The sequence below is a fragment of the Dermochelys coriacea genome, chromosome 9 (genome assembly GCF_009764565.3).
Source record: "Dermochelys coriacea isolate rDerCor1 chromosome 9, rDerCor1.pri.v4, whole genome shotgun sequence".
Classification (NCBI taxonomy): domain Eukaryota; kingdom Metazoa; phylum Chordata; order Testudines; family Dermochelyidae; genus Dermochelys; species Dermochelys coriacea.
The window spans coordinates 21,137,735-21,161,495 of record NC_050076.1 but is presented as its reverse complement, the minus strand read 5'-3'; the positions used below and the strand labels follow the sequence as shown (position 1 = coordinate 21,161,495).

The 23,761-nt window shown below is 40.0% G+C and overlaps 1 long non-coding RNA gene across 1 annotated transcript in view; it reads left to right on the top strand.

The window, feature by feature from the left end:
- LOC122455849 overlaps positions 1-21,744 on the top strand; it is a 68,626-nt gene extending 46,882 nt beyond the window's left edge. The window contains exons 4-5 of the long non-coding RNA XR_006274345.1: positions 17,750-17,886; positions 20,669-21,744. This is a non-coding gene — a long non-coding RNA (uncharacterized LOC122455849). The remainder of the gene's footprint in view (positions 1-17,749; positions 17,887-20,668) is intronic.
- Positions 21,745-23,761: the final 2,017 nt, after the last annotated feature.

Below are 23,761 nucleotides of genomic sequence, written 5' to 3'. Positions count from 1 at the left end.
GAACGCCACTAGCCATCACCTTCAGCCCCCAACTAAAACCTCTCCAACGCATCATCAAGGCTCTACAACCTATCCTGAAGGACGACCCATCACTGTCACAGATCTTGGGAGACAGGCCAGTCCTTGCTTACAGACAGCCCCCCAACCTGAAGCAAATACTCACCAGCAACCACACAACAGAACCACTAACCCAGGAACCTATCCTTGCAACAAAGCCTGTTGCCAACTATGTCCACATATCTATTTGCGGACACCATCATAGGGCCTAATCACATCAGCCACACTATCAGAGGTTTGTTCACCTGCGCATCCATCAATGTGATGTATGCCATCATGTGCCAGCAATGCCCCTCTGCCATGTACATTGGTCATACTGGACAGTCTCTACATAAAAGAATAAATGGACACAAATCAGATGTCAAGAACTATAACATTCAAAAACCAGTTGGAGAACACTTCAATCTCTCTGGTCACTCATTACAGACCTAAAAGTTGCAATTCTTCAACAAAAAAAAACTTCAAAAACAGATTGCAACGAGAGACTGCTGAATTGGAATTAATTTGCAAACTGGATACAATTAACTTAGGCTTGAAGAGAGACTGGGAGTGGATGGGTCATTACAGAAAGTAAAAACAATTTCCCCATATTTATTCCCCCCCCCTCCACCCCCACGGTTCCTCAGACGTTCTTGTCAACTGCCGGAAATGGCCCACCTTGATTATCACTACAAAAGGTTCCCCCCCACCCCCGCTTTCCTACTGTTAATAGCTCACCTTAGGTGATCACTCTCATTACAGTGTGTATGGTAACACCCATTGTTTCATGTTCTCTATGTATATAAATCTCCTCACTGTATTTTCCACTGAATGCATCGATGAAATGAGCTGTAGCTCACAAAAGCTTATGCTCAAATAAATTTGTTAGTCTCTAAGGTGCCACAAGTACTCCTTTTCTTTTGACCTAAGGGAGTTATTCCTGATGTTCATCGGTGTGAGACCAAAGCCTAGTTCAATAGCTCCTGCCTTTCTCCTCTACTCTCATGCTCTGTTCTTTTGCTGTGTTAGTTTTACAAAAGGTGGCACATAGGAGCACTAGTAAGAAACTCAACTTTGTTTCTTTATGTTGCATCACGTACAGGGGTTGATATCCAGACTCCAGTGACTGCTGTTATGTTTTCCCTTTTAGTTTAAAAAGAAAATCAAATAAAACTTAATTTCAGCCAAAAGCAGCAGCCACAAATTAATGAGCCAAAAATAAAATGCACAGTGGCATCAAGGAAGGGGAATCAGTGAAACCAACCTGAATCCGTGCTAACAGATGAGTGGATTATTCTGCCTCATCGAAAAATACCTTAAATTCCTTCCTAACATTACTTTTTCATGTAGCAGCCATAAGGAGGTTATGTGGTTGTGAATAGAAGGAGAAGTGGTGTCTTGTGCGGCACCTTCCCCATCATGATTACACCAGTCATTCTGTTAAACCTGATCAAAATGGTTGAACCCTGAAGCCATATTCAACAGTCCAGGAAATATGATATCCTGTCCCGGAGGAAAGAGGTGGCAAGCTCCTCATTCCTAAATGGATGGTGAATATGAAACACCATGGGAACACATTTTGGTCCTGCGTAAGGGCTGACAAATTTGGCCTATATGTCTGTCTTCTGCTGCACTGTACCATGAATCTGAATTCTCCTATTCAGCAGCCTGACATTCTGTAAATTAATACAGCTGACATTGATCACTGTAATTTTAACCAGAAGTGGGAATTTAGATTTGTGAAAATAAAATCCATGGTAGATGGATGTAGATGAACAAACAAAATATTGTTAGTTTATTTTTTTTCACTGTAGATAATCATCTCCTGCATGCCCAAATTATATCAAGAGAAAAAACACTGACAGGTATTTAAACAAAGTATCTGATTCTACTCTAGTTACTTGTGTATTTGTTTTTAATTTGTTTCTGTTTTCTCCCATGCCAATTTCTTCCTCTATTTACATTTGCCTGATTTCCATACTTCCTGCTAACTTTTAAAATCAATGTCAAAATCCTAGTCACCTATAAAATCACAACATAAGGACAGGGGAAATTACAGGCTAAATGCAAAAATGTTATAGTTTTCTTTGAAATATTACATAGTATTGTAATTAACTAAGAATTAGGAGATTTTTAATAGCAATAAATGGTGATTACTACTAAAAATGGTTTTGAGAACTTTGTCATTGCTGTAAATTGTTTATAAAAACAATATTAAATTCCATTGGATTTGAACTACTTGTTTATTTGTTAGTCTCTATGGTGCCACAAGTACTCCTTTTCTTTTTGCGAATACAGACTAACATGGCTGCTACTCTGAAACTTGTTTATTCCTATCATTTAATTTCATGCCTAAGTGAACTATTAAATCAATCATGCCGTATTTAAAGGGCAGCATTTGCATTGGTATGACCAGTGAGTCATAACCAACTATTTATTTTTTATAGCTTAAAGAATAAGAGAACATACGATATTAGTAAATGATCCATAAACTATAGTTTAATGTGGGTGAAATCTGTACACTTGAGCTTTTTGTTTAGAATTAAAAAAACCCCAAAGATCTGCTAAAGCCTTCTAGAGAAATCATGACATATCCTTACACTAGGATCTAATTATTTCTTTTTAATTGTGCTACAGTTACTATTCTGGATCTTGCATCGTACAAAATGGACTCCAAAATACTTGCATGGACTCCAAAATACTACTTGCTTCTGTGGGGGACTTGGGTATGGAAGAAATTCAAGGCATATATTTAGGGTGACCAGACAGCAAGTGTGAAAAATTGGGACGGGGTGGGGGGCAATAGGAGCCTATATAACAAAAAGACCCAAAAATCAGGACTGTCCCTGTAAAATCGAGACATCTGGCCACCCTACATATAGTATAATATGTTTTAAACTGATATTTGACATAGATGCCTATTAACTTAAACTTTAAACCAAATCTTGAATTCTAATATTAAATACAAGTTTTCTTAAAATTATTCTTCAGAAATTTTAATAAATTTAATTTGGCCCATGAAAATAAAGAGTTACCAATAACCAAGTACTTTGTAAAGGATCAACATCTAATTTCAAGAGTCAAACTGCTGTTGTCCCTATATTCTAATATGAAGTCTAAGAATATAATTAATTATCTCTTTAATATTGTAAATTGGTAATAGCATTACCATAAAAGACAAACTAATACTCTTAAGACACTGACTCCCTTTCTGGCCTTGAGCAAGTAACTTAACATATCTGTGACTGACCTGCCCTTGATAAAGGTGCTGTCAGACTTAATTAATGACTAAAATTATTTGAGAGCCTGAGATATAATGCCTTGTACATTTCAATGTTTGCTATTGCAAATCACATTTTCCCAATACTGTCCACGATGTGGTGGGGTCTGAGAAAGTGCAGCTATATTTTGTTCTAAATACAAGGAAATCCTACAGTTTCTTAAGTACCCCCAAGTCATAAAAGTTGGTAAATGAGGGCTTATCAACATCAAAAGTGCAAATGCAGAGAGTTTGTACAAACAGAAGTAATGTGCCCTAGAGCTCCCCTGAAATCACTATGTGACAGTAAGGCTCTCACTCTGTGCTCATGGGTGATGGGGTTGGCCATCTTATAGCACCATCCTAGCCTGCCCTGACCTCTATGGGTTGCTGAGTTGTGTTGTGTTGTATTAATTTAGATGGAACAAAGGGTCAAAGGTGTTAATGTGACTCTGCTACTGTCCAACATTAAACAGTGTTAAACAGCATTCAGGATTTGGTGTATAGATACATCAGCCTGCTTAGCACCCTGGCAAACTCAATATTTAAAAAATCTATTCAACTTTTTATTAATTATAAAGCATTTGAAATGTGAAGTTATAAGTAAGGCTTTCATTTTAACAACCTCCCATGTTCCTTTTCACTTTAGCTGAGAGAGTCTTTAAAGGCCAACCCTCCAGGCTTGACAGTCTCTTTGATGGTAATAACTGTCCTCTTGCGGGAAAAGAGGAAAAGTTAGCTGAGATGGTCTGGAGCTGTCATTTTTGCTGCTGCTGTTAAAGTCCGATCCTGTTTCCTAGTAGACCAAACAAAACACATGGAAGGGAGAATAGCAAAGAAAGAAAAATGCAGCTTCTGTCTCTGGTATTCTGTCTCTTGCAACCTTACTGCTGAAACAGCACAGTCACGGCACATGGTTTTATGAGCCATTCTGAGACCAGGCAAATTCGTATCGGCATCAAATTGCTTAGGACATTGCTTTTATCTGCCTCTCTGGTCACAGGTTTATAGCCGTATTACAAAATATAATGATTTGGTCAGCTAAACCAGACTCTTATTAGACAGAGGTCAAAAGAAGTGGGATAGAGAAGAGAGAAGCTGGGGAAGGAAAAGGACACATGAGTGGGTTGGGTGACAAAAAGTCTCACGTCCCAGGTCGTATGTGGGATTGAGCTAAAGCTGGTGGAGGTGGCATTGTCATCTGAGTCCCTCTTTTTTGTCTGGTCAGGACCAGGAAGTGGTATCAAGCATGATCCTGGGTCCCAGGAGATAACACAGATGTTGGTCAGGATAGTAGGGTCCATTCATTCCCCCTGTTTCAGTCAGCCAGCATCAATGCCCAATGTCCATCCCAAATGTTTTTAAGAACCCTAAAAAGGGGTTATGGGGGGGGAATATCTCCTCCTCTCATTATTTTGTCCACCAGCTAGGCCAAGTTTCTGACACCCCAATTTTGATCCATTGATGTACGGTCCCACACTTTCCTCGTTTACCAGCTGTGATTTGAACACAGTCCTTGAGTTATATCAGTAGGCCTTTTTGTTTGGACTTATTCAGTCTCTCTCCCTTTTTGCATTTAGGTTATTGTGACATTTTTTAAACTTTCACTCACTTTTTACAGTTGAGCTCACAATTAGGGTAAATTGGTAGACCCAATTATCACAAAACTAAGCAATCTCCAGCTGAGGAGGGCTTGGGAGACAAGTTTCTTTCTCTTCAATCCCTTTGAGGTATCAGGGTAAGACTAAAAGTGTTAACTTTTAAGATACCCTTTGGTGCTTTGGAATGCCCTTCATGATGGTCATGGAGCAGCCAGTGGCAGAGGAAGTTCAGGGGTAGGTTTCTATAGCAGTGAGGAGATGAGGTGACAGAGGCCCTGTGTTCCCACACCAAATAGATGGTCCTGGGTTCTCAATATCTGTTGGGTTTGGGGTCCTGTTCCTTTCCTGTGGAGGGAAAGACCTGCCCGTGATAGAAATATTAGAAGAAAATGCCATAAAAGGAATTTCTGAATTTTCCTTTCCACATGAGGACGTGATTCAGCCCACTATTGTCATTTTATTTGCTAAGTGCCAGCCATATAGTCAACACTGAATGAAACAGTGAAGAAAATGTGGAGTTTATAATATAAACAGACAGCGTATGAACTGGACACATTGGCAGACTGAGAAGGTGGTTCTAATTTAGGGCACAAAACAAATATTCAGTGGATTCAGTGACAGCACTGCAAGGATCGATAATGAAGGTAAGTAGACTGGCTATTCCCTTATCAATGTGACAGGAGTTTCTGACTAAGATATATGAGGGTCACAAGGGGATCTTAAATGCAAAGCGAGAGAGAAAGCACCAAATACTCTGACTGATGGCCAGGACTTAAGAAGCAATTGCAAGTTCTGGTGGAAGGTTGACAAGTATGCCAAAGAGAGGTTTAGCTGCACAGAGCCATTAATCCTCTCAGTCTGACTTGATTGCCCTTGGCAGAAAATAAGACCAGGTAGACTTCAGCTAAATCATGCAGTTTACTCCCTTGTGGCTGACTTTGTTTATAGCTGTGTAAAGTCACCAAAACTCTTACCTGTATTGTTTCCTGTGGTTATTAAAGATACAAAGTGTTCAGTGATGTTCACCCACTCAGGCATCATGACAGGACAAATCAGGTTAAACAATGGAATGCCATTTGCTCCATGAACTTCTAAATGTTTTCAGATAACGTGTACTTTTGCAGTGTTACTGCCAGTCCTCCTTCCCTGCCAAGCAATGGGGAAGCTGAATGTGGGATGAAATTATTGTACCTTTTGAAACCAGAGGGTGGCTCGCAGTCTCTAGCTGTTGGAGCCTAAAGACTAGTCACAAGGGCTACAGTCAAGCAGATTTTCTAATGGAGTAGGAGCTACATAAGCTTTTTGCCAGTTCTTCTATCTTGGCAAGATCCTGAATGGACAGCTTCTCCTGAGGAGGGAAGGAAATAACAAAAAAGGAAAATTACTTCAGTCATCGTCCTGGAGAAAAAGACTTGAAAAAATTGGGGAAAGAAACTCCTGAAAGGGGAAAGAAAGATAAAGCCATGACAGTGGGTGTGCTGGTCCAACAAGGAGGACAGTGTACATTGCTACACAGTGTACACGCTCTTATTGGCTCATCAGTCATCCAGTACTCAGAAACATTGTGCATCTTGTTCAGTCAGAAAACTGGGCACCAATGCCCTCCTTGTCTTCGCACCTGTATCCCAGCATGGGCATAGAGATTCTTCCCTTGAACATGATAAAGATACAGCATGCTGTGGTCTGCATTCTACTGTGGTAAACTATCCTTTTTTTCTTTTTAAACTAGAGATAGCCAATTAATTCAGCATCTCAAATATTTTTGTTTATCAACAACAAGTTTGCCATTATTAAGTCTGCATCTCTTTTTCCTTACTTAGAAACCTGAAGATTTCTCAGGCTGTAAGTCCTCCACTAGTACCAGGCTAAAAATACAATTCCCCATAAATGTTGTTTTTAAAACCAGTAATTATACTCCTTGAGCAAGATGCTTGTGGTGTACCACAAAAAGTGTGTGTCTGGTTTTCTAAGGAAGAGGTGATCATGTAATTAACACACTACTTACAGTTACTACATTACTTTTAATTTTTAAACCTCTTCAAACTTTTAAACATGTTTCGAGTAAAAATACAGTATTGAATTTAATACCATCAGATCATCTTAATATCACCTAATTTATGTGACCATCAGAGCTTACACTGCAAATGAAGCCCACAATTGGTAACCCAATATCAAAGCAATGAGAGTATTAGAAATGGGGTAATTTGGGGCAAATCCAGAACCCAGACTGAACTGAATTCCTGACAGGAATGAAGGACCCTCCTTCCAGGGAGTATAGCTGTGGAGTGAGCTGCTGCTGGAGCATAACCTCTGTGGGCCCATCTGTGTCCCCTAACCCAGGGATCTCCCTGCATTGTACCAGGGTTATATTCTCCAACTACCCTAGATAGCCTGTAAATTGTAAGGCTGGCACTGCTCTTCCTCCAGTATGACACAGAAGTTTTGTCCCTATTAACAAGATGCTGTCACTTTGAAATGCATGTACTTTTGATAAGTAAGCATCCTTATCTATGGTACTTCCATGACACTCATTACCATTCAGAACTCCTCACAATCTCTATTGTATTTATATTCACAGATTCATAGATACTAAGGTCAGAAGGGACCATTCTGATCATCTAGTCCGACCTCCTGCACAACGCAGGCCACAGAATCTCTCTCACTCCTACGAAAAACCTCACCTATGTCTAAGCTATTGAAGTCCTCAAATCGTGGTTTAAAGACTTCAAGGAGCAGAGAATCCTCCCTCAAGTGACCTGTGCCTCATGCTACAGAGGAAGGCGAAAAACCTCTAGGGCCTCTCCAATCTGCCCTGGAGGAAAATTCCTTCCCGACCCGAAATATGGCCATCAGCTAAACCCTGAGCATATGGGCAAGATTCACCAGCTAGATACTACAGAAAATTCTTTCCTGGGTAACTCCGATCCCATCCATCTAATATCCCATCTCAGGGGATTAGGCCTATTTACCCTGAATATTTAAAGGTCAATTACTTACCAAAATCCCATTATCCCATCATACCATCTCCTCCATAAACTTATCGAGTAGAATCTTAAAGCCAGATAGATCTTTTGCTCCCACTGCTTCCCTTGGAAGGCTATTCCAAAACTTCACTCCTCTGATGGTTAAAAACCTTCGTCTGATTTCAAGTCTAAACTTCCTGGTGGCCAGTTTATAGCCATTTGTTCTTGTGTCCACATTGGTGCTGAGCTTAAATAATTCCTCTCCCTCTCCTGTATTTATCCCTCTGATATATTTATAGAGAGCAATCATATCTCCCCTCAACCTTCTTTTAGTTAGGCTAAACAAGCCAAGCTCCTTAAGTCTCCTTTCATAAGACAAGTTTTCGATTCCTCTGATCATCCTAGTAGCCCTTCTCTGTACCTGCTCCAGTTTGAATTCATCCTTTTTAAACATGGGAGACCAAAACTGCACACAGTGTTCTATGTGAGGTCTCACCAGTGCCTTGTATAATGGTACTAAAACCTCCTTATCCCTACTGGAAATGGCTCTGCTGATGCATCCCAAAACCGCATTAGCTTTTTTCACAGCCATATCACATTGGTAGCTCATAGTTGTCCTATGATCAACCAATACTCCAAGGTCCTTCTCCTCTTCCGTTACTTCTAATTGATGCGTCCCCAACTTATAACTAAAATTCTTGTTATTAATCTCTAATGCAAAGCCTTACACTTCTCACTATTAAATTTCATCCTATTACTATTACTCCAGTTTACAAGGTCAGCCAGATCCTCCTGTATAATATCCCGATCCTTCTCCGAATTGGCAATACCTCCCAGCTTTGTATCATCTGCAAACTTTATTAGCACACTCCCACTTTTTGTGCCAAGGTCAGTAATAAAAAGATGAAATAAGACTGGTCCCAAAACTGATCCCTGACGAACTCCACTGGTAACCTCCCTCCAGCCTGACAGTTCGCTGTTCAGTAGGACGCGTTGCAGTCTCCCTTTTAACCAATTCCTTATCCACCTTTTGATGTTCATATTGATCCCCATCTTCTCCAATTTAACCAATAATTCCCCATGTGGCATGGTATCAAATGCCTTACTGAAATCTAGGTAAATTAGATCCACTGCGTTTCCTTTATCTAAAAAATCTGTTACTTTCTCAAAGAAGGAGATCAGGTTGATTTGGCACGATCTACCCTTTGTAAAACCATGTTGTATTTTGTCCCATTTACCATGACTTCAATGTCCTTAACTAATTTCTCCTTCAAAATTTTTTCCAGGACCTTGCATACTACAGATGTCAAACTAACTGGTCTGTAGTTACCCGGATCACTTTTTTTCCCTTTCTTAAAAATAGGAACTATATTAGCAATTCTCCAATCATTCGGTACTACTCCTGAGTTTACAGATTCATTAAAAATTCTTGCTAATGGGCTTGCAATTTCATGTGCTAATTCTTTTAATATTCTTGGATGAAGGTTATCTGGGCCTCCCGATTTAGTCCTATTAAGCTGTTTGAGTTTCGCTTCTACCTCAGATATGGTAATATCTACCTCCATATCCTCATTCCCATTTGTCATTCTACTATTATCCCTAAGATCCTCTTTAGCCTTATTAAAGACTGAGGCAAAGTATTTGTTTAGATATTGGGCCATGCCTAGATTGTCCTTAACCTCCACTCCATACTCAGTGTTTAGCAGCCCCACTTCTTCTTTCTTAGTTTTCTTCTTATTTATATGGTTATAGAACCTTTTACTATTGGTTTTAATTCCCTTTGCAAGGTCCAACTCTACTCGACTTTTAGTCTGTCTCACTTTATCCCTACAGGTTCTGACCTCAATAAGGTAGCTTTCCTTGCTGATCCCTCCCATCTTCCACTCCCTATATGCTTTCTGCTTCTTCTTAATCACCTCCCTAAGATGCTTGCTCATCCAGCTTGGTCTACAACTCCTGCCTATGAATTTTTTCCCCTTTCTTGGGATACAGGCTTCCGATAGCTTCTGCAGCTTTGATTTAAAGTAATCCCAGGCCTCCTCTACCTTTAGATCCATAAGTTCTTCAGTCCAATCTACTTCCTTAACTAATTTCCTTAATTTTTGAAAGTCAGCCCTTTTGAAATCAAAAACTCTAGTTGCAGATTTATTTTTGTTAATCCTTCCATTTAGTTTGAACTGAATTAGCTCATGATCACTTGAGCCAAGATTGTCCCCTACAACCATTTCTTCTATGAGGTCCTCGCTACTCACCAAAATTAAATCTAAAATGGCATCTCCTCTAGTCGGTTCAGCAACTACTTGATGAAGGAATCCATCAGCTGTCACATCTAGGAAAATCTGAGCCCTATTATTACTAGCACTGGTCCTCCAGTCTATATCTGGGAAGTTAGTCTCCCATGATCACACAGTTTCCATTAGTATTTACTTTATTAAAAACATTAAAAAGGGCTCTATCCATATCCAAATTAGATCCCGGAGGTCTATAGCACACCTCAAGCACTATCGTAGGAGAGGCTTTACTAGTTTTCTTCCCCAATGTAATTTTTGCCCAGACGGACTCTGTCTTATTCATTGCATCGCTTCTTATTTCTTTACATCTACCTCATCATTGATATACAATGCTACTCCACCACCTTTACCTTTGTTTCTGTCTTTCCTAAACAGCACATACCCTTCAATACCTGTAGTCGAGTCATGACTACTATTCCACCATGTTTCTGTTATCCCTATAATATCTGGTTTCACTTCCTGCACCAGTAGCTCTAGTTCCTCCATTTTGTTACCTAGGCTCCTCGCATTGGTGTACAAACATCTTAATTTTTGCTGTTTGGCCTCGCTCACATTTTGTACCCTATTAGGCACAGTCATTCTACAGCCAGTATAACCTATTAGACTAGTATCCACATCGCCCTCGCTCCTTATATACATTCTCCTACCCACGGCTGTATCCTTTCTTACTTCATCTTCTTTCCTCTCAATGCTAAAATCTGGCGTGGAGATTTCCTGGACATCTCCCAACCATCTCCCCCAAATTTCTAGTTTAAAGCTCTCTTAATCAGTTGTGCCAGCCTCCATCCTAGAAGTCTATTTCCTTCCATACTCAGATGAAGTCCATCCCGAGAGAACTGTCCTCTGTCCATGAATGCCTCCCAATGGCCATACATCCCAAAGCCCTCCTTATAGCACCACTGCCTAAGACATCTGTTGACAGTCATAATCTTGTCACACCTTTGTTGCCCTTCTCTAGGAACAGGCAGGATCCCACTAAAGATCACCTGAGCCTCGATTTCCTTAAGCGTCTTCCCCAGACTAGCATAGTCTTCCTTAATACTTTCCAGCGAGAATCTAGCCGTATCATTTGTTCCCACATGAAGGATAATTAGGGGATTCTTTCCCGCTCCCTTTAGGATCCTTTTCAACCTCAGGTCTACATCCCGTATCTTAGCACCCGGAAGACAGCACACCCTTCTATTCTTTGGATCAGCTCTAGTTACAGGCCTGTCTATTCTTCTCAATAAAGAGTCCCCGATCACATAAACCTGCCTTTTCCTGGTGACGGTGCTATTCTCCAGTCTCTCCCCTGTTCCCTCTGGCTGCAAGTTCTTTCCTTTCCTATTTTCCCTTATAATCCTCTTCAACCCATCCTGTATCCTCCTGGGGCTCGTATTTGGTGTAGTCTCCCTTGACTCTTTCCCTTTTCCTATAGGACTAGCCTCTCTTCTCTTCTTCCTTGCCCTTCCACCTTCAGCAACTACCTGTTCCTAAGCTCTGTTTCTCCTTCACTAGCCTGTCTTTTCCTCTGCCTGGTTCTTTTAGTCACATGCTTCCACTGACCACTTTCCTCACCCAGTCTCCCCTCAAAATTCCCCAGCCCTGCTTCCATCCGTGAGTCTGAGCTTTTCCCTTCAGATACCTCATATCTTTGCTCCATCATCTGCTCAAACCCCTTCCTAAACTCAACCAGACTTTCCACCTGCATCTCCAAACCTCGGATCTTTTCCTCCATTAGCTCTATCAGACGGCATTTCATGCAGACAAAACTCTTACCAGGTACCCCCTCCAGGATCATGTACATACCACAGCTTCCACATCCAGTCATCCTCATTGTGTCTTCCACTACAGGAGTCACTCCCACAGCTGCCTATGTATCCATCATAGACTTCCCACCTAAATCCTGTTAATCTGGGAAACACAAGACACACCAAAAAGACCACCCCCCACAGCAAAAACAAACCCCAAACAAGCAGCACAATACAAACTTCCCTTGCAAACTCCCACTCAAATTCCCCTGTTTACAGCTCTCTTTGCTAGCTCCTTTGCCACTACCTGACTGGCTGGCTACCTTTATAGGACCCCTAGTCAGAAAAGCCCCGCTTTTAATCAGGGCTCAGCTTCTCTCCCAGCACAAAGCCCCTACAAGCCTCTACACACACACACACACACATACTTAAAATACAAAACCAAGTACAAATACCTTCTCTTCCAACAGAACTCCCACTCAAACTCCCCTGTTTACAGCACTCTTTGCTAGCTCCTGTGCCGCTGCAGCTGTCTGTCTTATTCATACAGCCCCTGTGGAGAAGGGAAGTGCTATTATCTCCATTTTACAGATGGGGTGCTGAGGCATAAGGCACATTTTTAAAGGAATTTAGGCATTGCTCTGCTCAGTCTTGCAATGCTTAGGTTAAGGAGTGACTTAGCCTTGGACTCCTCATGACCTCCCATGTCTCAGACCCACATCTGCAGGGTTCCTGGGGGTCATCACACTCCAGTCTTATATGTGATGGCTAGCTGGCATAGGCTAGAACTGAGACTTCTTGAAGCCCAGCTCAGATAAACGCTCCAGCCTGGGCTCTGATGGATGGAACTCTGGAGTTCCTGTTTGGCCTATTCCACCTACTTAAACCGGAAGGAGAAATGGGAAGTAATCCATACAGAATTAATGTGGACTCCACACTGCTTTGGACTGGTCACCCAATGCTATCTGCTCTTATTTTCTGATCCTGAACACCTGGTTTACTGACTCGGCCTGATTCCTGGTCTCTGATTTTTGGTTCCTCACCCTGGCTCCTGGACCCCAGTTCTGAACCTGGTGTGGGACCCAACATACCACCCCATTCTCACCACCAGGCCTGGCTGCCTCTATACTGGTTCTGCACTAAGTCAGTTAGGCAACACTCAGAAGAGCAACGCCAAAATATTTTCAAAAATCTGGGCCTGTGTCGCAAACACCATAGATTATTATAACTGAAACAACTTAAAAAAAATAGAAATTACTTTTCACCATTTACACAGTTTATTGATCATACTTCTTTCAGCTTGGACCATGAAAATAGGAAATCCATTAAACTTTTGTTTATAGTTTTCTAGCAGTTTCCCCTTTGGGTTCTTTTGCACTTGTATAATATTGAGATTGAAAACAGTGCAGTCAATTCTTTTTGAAGTAGTTCTCACTGGCATTTTAAAATAGTATTCCTGGGAACGTTGCCCTTCATTTTAGATAGCACTTAGATAACATGGTGAGTGAGCACTTTTTTATATATATAATATAGGTGGAGCGATGGATTTTGTAAAGTTTTTTTCCCACCTTTTCTAAAACCTACATTTGTGTGTGTTTGACCTGCAGTGTCCCTTTTAAACTTCAGGAAGGCTTCCTAGCAAAGTGTGCTTTTTAATTATGCTCAATACTCTTGAACTGTGTCAGCAAAAAATGGTTTTTAATTTTTTTGTGGTGGTGGTGTGGTGTGCTTTTTTTTTTTTTTTTTTTTTTTTTTTTTTTTTTTAAAGAACTGGTGAAATGCCAAATTCTGTCATTTTCTTTTTACAGGTAGAGCCTTTGGTAGGGCTTAAGACTGAATACTGAAAATATTGAATAATTGACATTCTTAGAGGTGCAAGTGGAGGTTTTTCATCAATATTTTGAAGCCATAGTGTCTAGTTTAGGAATGTTTATGGCTAATTGTGGCCATTTAGCTGACAAATTAATGTGAAAAACATTGTTTAATTTTCTGCTAGAGTATCAGCTGATGTTTTGCTAATGGAGGTCTGTAATGGGGTATACTGACCCTTTTAAGACTAGAAGGGACAAGAACACCCCCATTCCAGAGATGGTGGAATAAGGCCCTGGAAATGTCCAGATAACAGGAAAAGAGGGGAATTAGTATTTGGATGAGAAAAACCAGGACACTGTCCCTTAAAGGGCCTAGGACTAGGAGCCAGATAGTGTAGGGTGAGGCAGGACTTCCCCTCTTCCCCAACCAATCAGGGGAAGTTCTCCAAAGAAGGCCAGTATATACACTGCTGTCTCTGTCAGAACAGTACACTGACAAGGGGAAGGTTCCCAGGGTCAGAAGACTGAGCTCGTGCTAGGAATGACCGAATCGATGGCTCCGTGAAGGATAGTCTGGGTCAGAATAAGAGCTCCATATGTGGTAGAAGAACTAGGAATGGGAATGAAGTTTTGAGTTAAAATGCACTTAATTTGGGGGACGCTGAGGGCCATTTTGAACTGTTTTCAGCTTAGCCGCCGGCGTTGGTTGGTAGTAGTCCCAAGTGAGAATCTGTGGGAAGTTCCTAAGGGGCCCTGAAGAGGGGGAACAGTGTGAGGGCACTACAGATGCATCCCTGGCCATTAGGGGGCACCCAGTAAATGGCAACCTTGCTATGAAATATTTTTTCTTAATCTTCTTAAGGCAAATACTTTTAACAAATGTCCCAGAGAAATACTCTGGCATGCACTATCTTTGAGTGCCAACTTTGTCTTTCAAGCAGAACAGTATTACTGAGTCCTTTTCCAGTTTCCATCACTGCACCTTTGACATAGACTAACAAGGATCCATTGATTTACCCTGGACTGGATGTCCAGTGCTGATCTACATTCAGTCTTTAAAATATTGCATTTAAATAACAATAAGGTTGTGATACATATCAATGAAAGCCAAGAAATTCCAAAGTTAAAGCTGATGTATGTCAAGCTTGCCTTACTCTTGGAGTATAGAGACAATGTATTATGAATTGAAGGTGGCTTTGTCAGATTTAAAGGGACATAGTAATTCCAGCCAATTTTAAAACAGAGTGTAAAGTTTTGTACAAATTAGCAGTGGGATGGAGGAGCAGATGTTGCATAACAAAATGTTTCCTATTTTTTAAATGTTTCTCTCTCTTTTGCTGTGTGAAACACCCTCACAGTAGTTCCCCATTACATGTTCTAAAACCATTAGACAGCACTTCCTTTCGTGCATACATGGCAAGATCTTCTCCAAGGCTAAACAGAGCAGTCTTCTAAGTATGTCTTTCCTAGGGGAGAAGGTTCTAGGGCACATCCAAGCCCTGAAGGTGCTGGCTGCTATGGCTGAAGAGCTTGGAGGATTAAATAGAGTTCCAAAGAGAGGACAATATTGTAGCCTTTTAATTATTCTGGCCCTTTTCACTATCCAGCCCAATCTGATCCTAGTTACACAGACTCATCAATAAATTGAAAGTCTAGCTGAGATAACTGGAGGGGAGGGAGGAGAGTCCACTGCTCATGTATAATAGAGGAGCAGATTGCACACCACCCAGCTGGGTTTATATCTGATCTCTAGCTCTTACCTTAGTTGTGGACTAAATCCTTCCAAACCCTCTGCATAAATACAAGTCAAAATAATAAAGAAATTCATTAATTAAAAAAAATTGCGAACACACCTATTGAACACAGAGAGACAGATGGGTTAAAGAAGAGAACATGAACAGGTTTTCACTTTTAGACTAAAGTCCATTGTGAGAATACAAAGAGAGAGATGTGTAGTTCAAACTCCTTCTGTAAAACTCAATGTTCCTCTGTCCTTGGTACTGTCTATAGGAAGAAAGACTCCCAAGTTTTAAAATTACTGTGTGTAGCAAAAGAGAATGCAAACCCAGGAGAACCAATAGCTCAGAGGTTAGAGTACTGATGTGAGAGACCAAAGTTCAAATCCCTAATCTGAATCAAGCAGGGCAAGGAGTTGAACATGGGTTTCCCATGCTTGCTATTCTGGTGTCGTTCTCTTTGGTTTTTCATACATGGATTTGAAAGGGTTTGGTGGTTCTTTGGAACTGGATCAGAAACAATTGTCAAAATTGTTTTCCAGGCAGCCCTGAGCCCTTTACACACTGGTCGGAGGCTGCCCTGACAGACAATTATTGCCCTTCCAACTTCCATACAATCTTCACTTCATTCCCCTGAGTGTACTCAGTCTATGGAATGTGCTGCTTTAATTGTGAACTATCCCAGTGCCTGCCAAACTTACAACCCAGTAGCTCAGTGGGGGAAGGAGACTGTACATGCAAGGGTATTGTGAGAGAGATAGGTGCAGGTGTATTAGCGGCTCTTGTGGCTGAAACATTGGAGATTGAACCAGCGACCTCCAGAGCTGAAAGCCCAGCTGTCTACAGCTTGAGTTTATAGATCCAGGCTTACTAGTTGAGAGCTATAACAGACTCGCATCCCCCCACAAACCAGCAGTATTGTGGCTACCTCCTGCGTCGGGAACTTTGAAGAGGGTGCTGGAAAATCTATAATTAGCCTTGGGGATTTAGGGTATAATTAGGGCTGTCAAGAGATTAAAAAAATTAATTGTGATTAGTTGTGGGATTAATTGCACTGTTAATAATGGCATACCACTTATTTAAATATTTTTGGATGTTTTCTACATTTTCAAATATATTGATTTAAACTAAAATATAGAATACAAAGTGTACAGGGCTCACTTTATATTTGATTCCAAATATTGCACTGTAAAAAAACAAAAGAAATAGTATCGTTCAATTTACCTAATACAAGTACTGTAGGGCGATCTCTTTATCTTGAAAATGTAACTTACAAATGTAGAATTATGTACAAATATAACTGCATTCAAAAATAAAACAAATGTAAAACTTCAGCGCCTACAAATCTTCAGGCCTACTTCAGCCAATCGCGCAGACAAACAAGTGTGGTTACAATTTGCAGGAGATAATGCTGCCCGCTTCTTGTTTACAATGTCACCTAAAATTGAGAACAGGCGTTTGCATGGCACTGTTGTAGCCGGCGTTGCAAGATATTTACATTAGCAATTAAGTTAACGGTGGAACTGTGATATGTTCACATGCTTTTATATAAGGACAGTGAAAGACTAATTGAGTCATATGAACACTCAGATGATTATCTGACTTCCTTATACACAAACCATGGATCCTGCTCAGCCTTGATACTGCTTATGAAAAGTTAGGGCTTGTCTACATTTGAAACATTACAGCAGCGCAGCTGTAGTGCTTCAGTGTAGATACTACCTATACCGACAGGAGTTCTCCTGTAGGCATATGTCATCTACCTTCCCAAGAGGCGATAGCTAGGTTGATGGAAGAATTCTCCCATCAGCCTAGCACTGTCTACACCTGGGATTAGGTTAGTTTAACTATGCTACTCTGGGGTGTGGATATTTTACAGCCCCAAGCAATGTAGCTGGTTTGATCTAAATTTTTAGTATACACCAGGCCTAAGAAACAGTCAAAGAAGAAACCTAGAGTTCTTTCATTTGCTCAACTATCAAACTAGGCTTGGAGGAAAAGAGTAGGATTCAGACTTGAATTGATTGTCAGATCATTTACTCAAGTTTAGCTCTGCTCCCATTGAAGTTAGATTTTTGTCACTAACATTGGCTGTGAGAAAGTTTTGACTCAATCACTGAAGAAAACAATCACTCACATGGGACAGCATCTACCATGAACCAACTAAATTCTCATATTCAGATGTATTCTTCATCTAAATCAAATAGAGTTTAAATAGAATTTCTTACTATGAAAAGGGAAACTTTACTGTTAGCAGTGACCTCAAACCCACTTTATATCAAACAAAAATGTTTGCAAATCTTTTTTTTTTTAAATTAACAGTGCTGTTGGAGGAGCTGACAGTAAAGGTGATGACAGGCATGTCTAGAAAGGACATTAATGTTCCCGAAGGAGCTTCTGTCTATATTTTACAGCAGGCATATCTTAGTGGATTTATGCTACCCTGAACATATTTATTTGTAAGTATTTATTTAAAAAATTCTCTTGCAGCCCAGATATAGGACTTACACACAATAAAGGGAAAGAAGAATCAAAGGGGGAAAATGGCTGGGATTTTTTCAAAAATAGGAACCTAAACTAATTTATTTGGCCTTTCGTTTTTTTATGGTTTATTTAATAAAAAGAGCCATATTCTGTTATCTTATTCTAGTTGAGTAGTAACTTATTTCATGATTAGTTTTAATGATTTCAATGGGACTACTTGCTGAGTAACAGACTATTCAGCCTGAGTAAGGCTGGCAGAATCCGGCCCTTAAAAATGTTGTTTGTTGTTTAATGTGTTGTCTGTGATCCCAAGTGATTCATTGTCAGGATAAGGGAGAAAGGGGGGGCTTTACAAATTAATTTGTTTTTTTCTAATGTCAAAAATTCCAAACCATTAATTTAACATCCCATTATTACCATGGGATTGGTAACAGGGTAGTTGGTTCCTTAATTGAACAGGTGCCTTAAACAGCTCTCCTGTTGCGGTCCAGGTATGCCCTAATTTGGAATGATGAGGAGGACAGGGCTACCCTGGGGGTTATAAATGGGACACTGCCTAAAGGCAAGGGAAAGTTCTGAACCCAGAGACCAAAAAAGAGAGAGAAAGCTCAGATGAACAGCAGGGAGGGAATCCCCCTGAAGGGAGGAAGCGGTGAGAATTCTCTAGTCAGCAGAGGAGTCAGATCAGGCTGGTGAAAACAGTCAAGGTGTTACCTACAAACTTTTCCAGGCCAGAGGGCTGAAGTCTGAGAACAGCAGAAGAAGGTGTCTGCTGATGCTCTGAGCTGGAGACCTGAAGCCAAAAGGCCAGAGAGGGCTGAAGGCTGGGGAATGACGGAGGTGTCAGACTACTGATCTCTCCATGTAAGAGAGAGAACCAGACTTGAGGATGAAACAGGACAGAGAAGCACCCCAGCTAGAGGGGATGGGGTGAGGGATGGTGAGAGGTATCAGGGCTGTACTTGGTCTGTTGATGGACTGTTGGAACTAGAAAGATTGAATGTTGAATGCTAGGACTATGCTGGGGAATTCTGGATTATGTTTAGAGGACTTCTGTAATAAATAATCCTGTAAAGGCTATTTATATGTGGAAAACTATGGGATTACCGGGGACTCTGTCAAGAAAGTGAAACTGAGGTAGACACACCGATTGTGCTGCAGCCAGAGGGCATCCCAGGTGGGGCTGCCATCTCACAGGGCCATGCTATCCCACTGAGTTTTGAGCAGAACTTGTAAAATGAAACAATGGTTCAATTTTGCCATTATTGTTAAAATATAAATTGTAGCTTTTTAATTATTATTTTATTAGTAGTATTACTGTTGCACCTAGGAGCTCTAGTCTTGGTTCAGGACCCCATTGTGCTAAGTGCTGTATAGCATAACAAAAAGACTGTTCTCACCCCAAAGAGCTAAGTCGTCTGTTGCTTGATTTTGTTTGATAAATATGTATAGTTTTTAATTTTGTAATCCTTAATTATGTATTTGAGCATCACATGTAAAGCAAATTATAATTGGCTAGGTCCCAAAGCAGCTCTTATTGAAGTCATTTGAAGTCTTTTGACAGACTTCAGTGCGTGATGGATTGGTTCTGTAATCATACAAGGTTTTCAGCATTACTCCTTTGTTTATTAAAATAATAAAGTAAATGAACTGCAGTCACTTTAGACAATATTGCCTGCAGAGAGTCATTTCAGTCTTTAAGCAGAGCTCCTCTTTGAAATCAGTAGAGTATTTTGCTTGAAAACGTATGGTCCAAAGAGATTTAGCAAAAAAGTATTTTCAGTTTTTAGTGGATTTAATTATCTATTTTTAAATCAATTGGGACACATCATCCAGGTTAGGGGACACAGAAACAAATACACCACTATATATCTATATCTTTACATATTGCCTAATTAAAGAAAAATTAAAGATTCAAAGAAACATGCAGTAGCACTTTCCAAGCTGTAACTCAGACAGAAACAGAGGTTATATTATTCTAGACAGACTGCCTGGAGGTGAATCCGGTAAAGAAAATAAGGTTGAAATTTAGGAGCACTGAAAGTCCATCAGTTTTGAAATGCTAATAGAGCTCTGTAGAAAGAGCTGTTGCAAGAGAATACATTGTGCTGGTTCTTTTCATTAAAATCAATATTATATTTAAAAACAAAATCTTTAACTGCATTTTTGTTGTATAAAACGAAGTAGCAACAAATACTGTGGCCTGACTCAGGCAAAATTCCCACTGGCTGTGAATTGTGACAGAAGAAGAAATTTCAGTTCTCTGTAGCCATGGTTTGTGTGCCAAAAAAGCACAGCAGCTTCAAAACCTGACTCTGAATTCTAGGGTGTGGGAGCTTAGAAGCTCTGTGGCTTTTCCCTCCATTTTCCTGTGCATGTTAGGGAAAGTTGCATGAATTTGCAAATGACCTCTATTTTTGTATTGTGAGGTGGAGAGAGGGGGGTTCAAATCCCAAACCTTGATCTGGATTTTAAACAGCTCCAGATAAAAATGTTTTACTTTGAGCCTGCTTCTGTTTCATAAGATTAGTTGCCTTCTGTTGATATTTACATTTTATTCTCCAATTTTAGCATTTTCCTACTGACTTTGGGCAAAACCTTGACTTTATCTCTCTCTAGGTTTTTATCACCCCTCACTGATCTCCCAATAATATGGGGACAGTGGTCATGATGTAGTGACTAAAGTCACAGTATCAGTATATGTATTTTACAGATTATAGTATTTTAATCTCAAGGATTATTATCCCTAGTTTTCAGAAGAGGAATCTCAACCACAAAGAGATTGTGACCCAAGATACACAGGAAGTCTGTAGCAGAACCAGGAACAGAATCTCAACCACTGGGGTCTTTCTGTGCCTTAAGCACAAGGCCATTTTTCTTCCCCTCTCACTAAATCCATGCAATAAAGAACATTTTATATTGTGTATGGTATACATATACTCCATGGAAGTCCACAAGGATATCTTTTAAAAATGTAATGTCATGTCATAACGCAAGCACTGCATGGACTGTGCTTTCCTGATTACACTTGCAGAATTATGGTTCCTTATAACTCAATAAATGTCTTCCAATTATGTGCAACCTGTAACAAATGGGGGTCAGTGTACCAAAAGTTTCTGTCAGCACATGGTGAGTCTTCAGCGGCAGGATTTCTCACCAACTTTCCTCCTTCGCGCTTCAGGAAATGTGCAGCTAGCAGCTCAAAACTGAGAGGACTTCATAACGCAAGTGACAAATACTGGGAAATGTCTCACTCTGCCAGTTAAACTTCAGAACGAAGCTAACAAACATCAAGAGCTTTCCCTTCAATCAGTCTCACTCGGCCTATTTCACTCAAATGCAGTTAGAAGATAACAAATTTCAGAATGTCCAAATAATCCTAAATGCTTCTTACAATAGCTTGCAGCAGACAACACTGAGTCCCAAAAGTCTCAATATACCAAAATATATACATCAGTTGTCAAAACCGAATAATTTATAGTCTCATTTAATCTAGTGCAATCTTGGAAAGAAGTCGAAGTAGCAGGCACGTAGAGTACAGTAGCACAAGTTTCTTCTCCTGAGCTGGAGGAGGTAAGGAAGAATCTTTTTATTTCTGAACCCCTCAATTAAACTTTTCCTTGATGGAAGCTGATGAAAATCTGAGCCATTGAAAATTTATATGTTTGTAAAGTATATTGGTGAGTTATCCTTTAATGAATTTCCTGTTAGCCTTTGCAGCACTACTACAGGATAGACACAAGCATAAAATTTAATAATTAACATAGTTTAGGATCAGCTAGTCAATTTCCAACAAAAGGTTAGTGTGCATTTTGAAGAAGCATAATTTGGAGTTAAATTAATGGTTGCAGATTTCTGTTTTGTATGTGGGTATGTAATTTGAGACTTGTGACATACCTATACTAGAACAGGGGATATTCATCTAGTTCAGACAACAGTGTTAGGAATGTAATATTCCTGTAGAAAAAATGTTCCCAATATCTTAGCATTTTCCGCACCCTTATTACATGTGTGTTGACCTTGGACCTTGTGAATCACAATTTTGGTGACATTTGACCAGGATGTAAAATGAAATCCACTTGTCTACTTGCCTTTGAGCAGAACATTTGTGCAAGCATGTGCAGCACTGACAGAAACTCGCTCAGAGAAGACTGAGTATTTGCCCTTCAATTTGCTCTTCTTTTTTCATGTTAGTAGGTAGCTTAGTCCAGATCTGAGTGGTTTTATCTGCCAAGTAATATGAAGAGTACAGACTTATTCTAGGGAAATGGTCAGCCTTTAGGTTGATTGACTCATATCTACGGCACCAGGCCCTCAAAGGTTCTGGAAACCATGTTGTTTATTGAAAGAAATGATCAATCCAAAAGTGAACTTTCCCTCAAAAGCAAAGTGTTTATATTTAGGTACCAGTTACAGGGCAATTCTATGGATCACCACTAGGTGAATCACAGAGTTGCCTCTTATATTTACTCTGGGGACTCCTCAGGTTCAGTCTGGGGAAGGAACATCTGAACCACACAGGTTTTAAGTTGTATATTTTGTTAATTAAATTAAATAACTAGGCAACCGTATAAAACAAAATACATAAAAACAATTCAAATTAGAATCAAATGGGTTCATATTAATGTAATTAGCAGGATGATTTAAACTATAGTTTATTTTACAATAATTCTCTATAAATTCTGTATAACAATTTGGGAAGGCAGTAGTTTTGTTTAGTCATTGACCTCAAAAGTAATAGGGCATTATCAATTTCAATTAATATATTTGTTCAAGCCAAATAGCTGTTACAGGCAGGGTCAAATTACCTCCAGGTTCAAGCTCATGTTGTTACTACAGTTCTGATGCCAGTTAAGGCAGCATGCCCAAATAATTGGTACTTAGGCCAATCTTCTCTCTCTTTTCCCCTACCCCAAACATGGAGGTTCAATGAAACAATTCAATATAATTCAAGAAGTTTTATTTAACATTTCAACGACAAATATAGGTGAAAATAGGACTTCTCAAGATTAAACATACCACTCCTACTCATGAAATATATGCATGTATGATGTTTTAGACAGTCTGGTGGTTTAACCTAGTGCTGTTTTAGATATCTGAGGAACTATTCTATAGGCACCATTCTCAAATAAATTCTGTGGGTTCAAGCCTTGCAAAACTTCTGTGCACACGCAAGTGCAGACTCACACACATCCTCATTACCAGCCATCTGCTGAAGTAAAAACAAGTGTAAGAATGCTGAGTTGGCAGCTTGTATCTACTAATACTGATTGGAAACCACAACAATATCAATTACAGCAGGAAAAAAGGTGATTATAAAGTCCCCCCTGATAATCTATGGAATGGCCAGTTGCTGAAAACAGTATATTCACGGGAAACACACTAGTTTCATCAACCTTGGAGTGCAGACCATCAAAATGGGTCACTGAAACTGAAGGAGAGAGTTCTGTTCTTTGCAAAGGGGGAATATTTATCCATTGAGTGGACCCATCAACCAACTACAATATTTGCATGGTTTTCATTGGAGCATAAAATTCTCAGCTGATCCAGAAAAGTAATCTGCTCTGAGACACTGTAGTCACCAAGCACTATTTGCCTCAGCATCACAGTAGTGACAAATGTGGGAAGTCTAAGTCTAGATCTGGCATCTGTGCTACAATGAGGCACTCTATACACCAAAACTACCCTATAATTTCTTCATACCCAGACACTCTCACATGATGAATGCATTTGGGACATGTCTACACTGGAGCCTAGAAGGTATCATTTCCAGCTCAAGTAGACATATTTGAGCTAACTCTGATTGAACTAGTATGCTAAGAAAAACAAGTGTAACCATGGTGGTGAGAG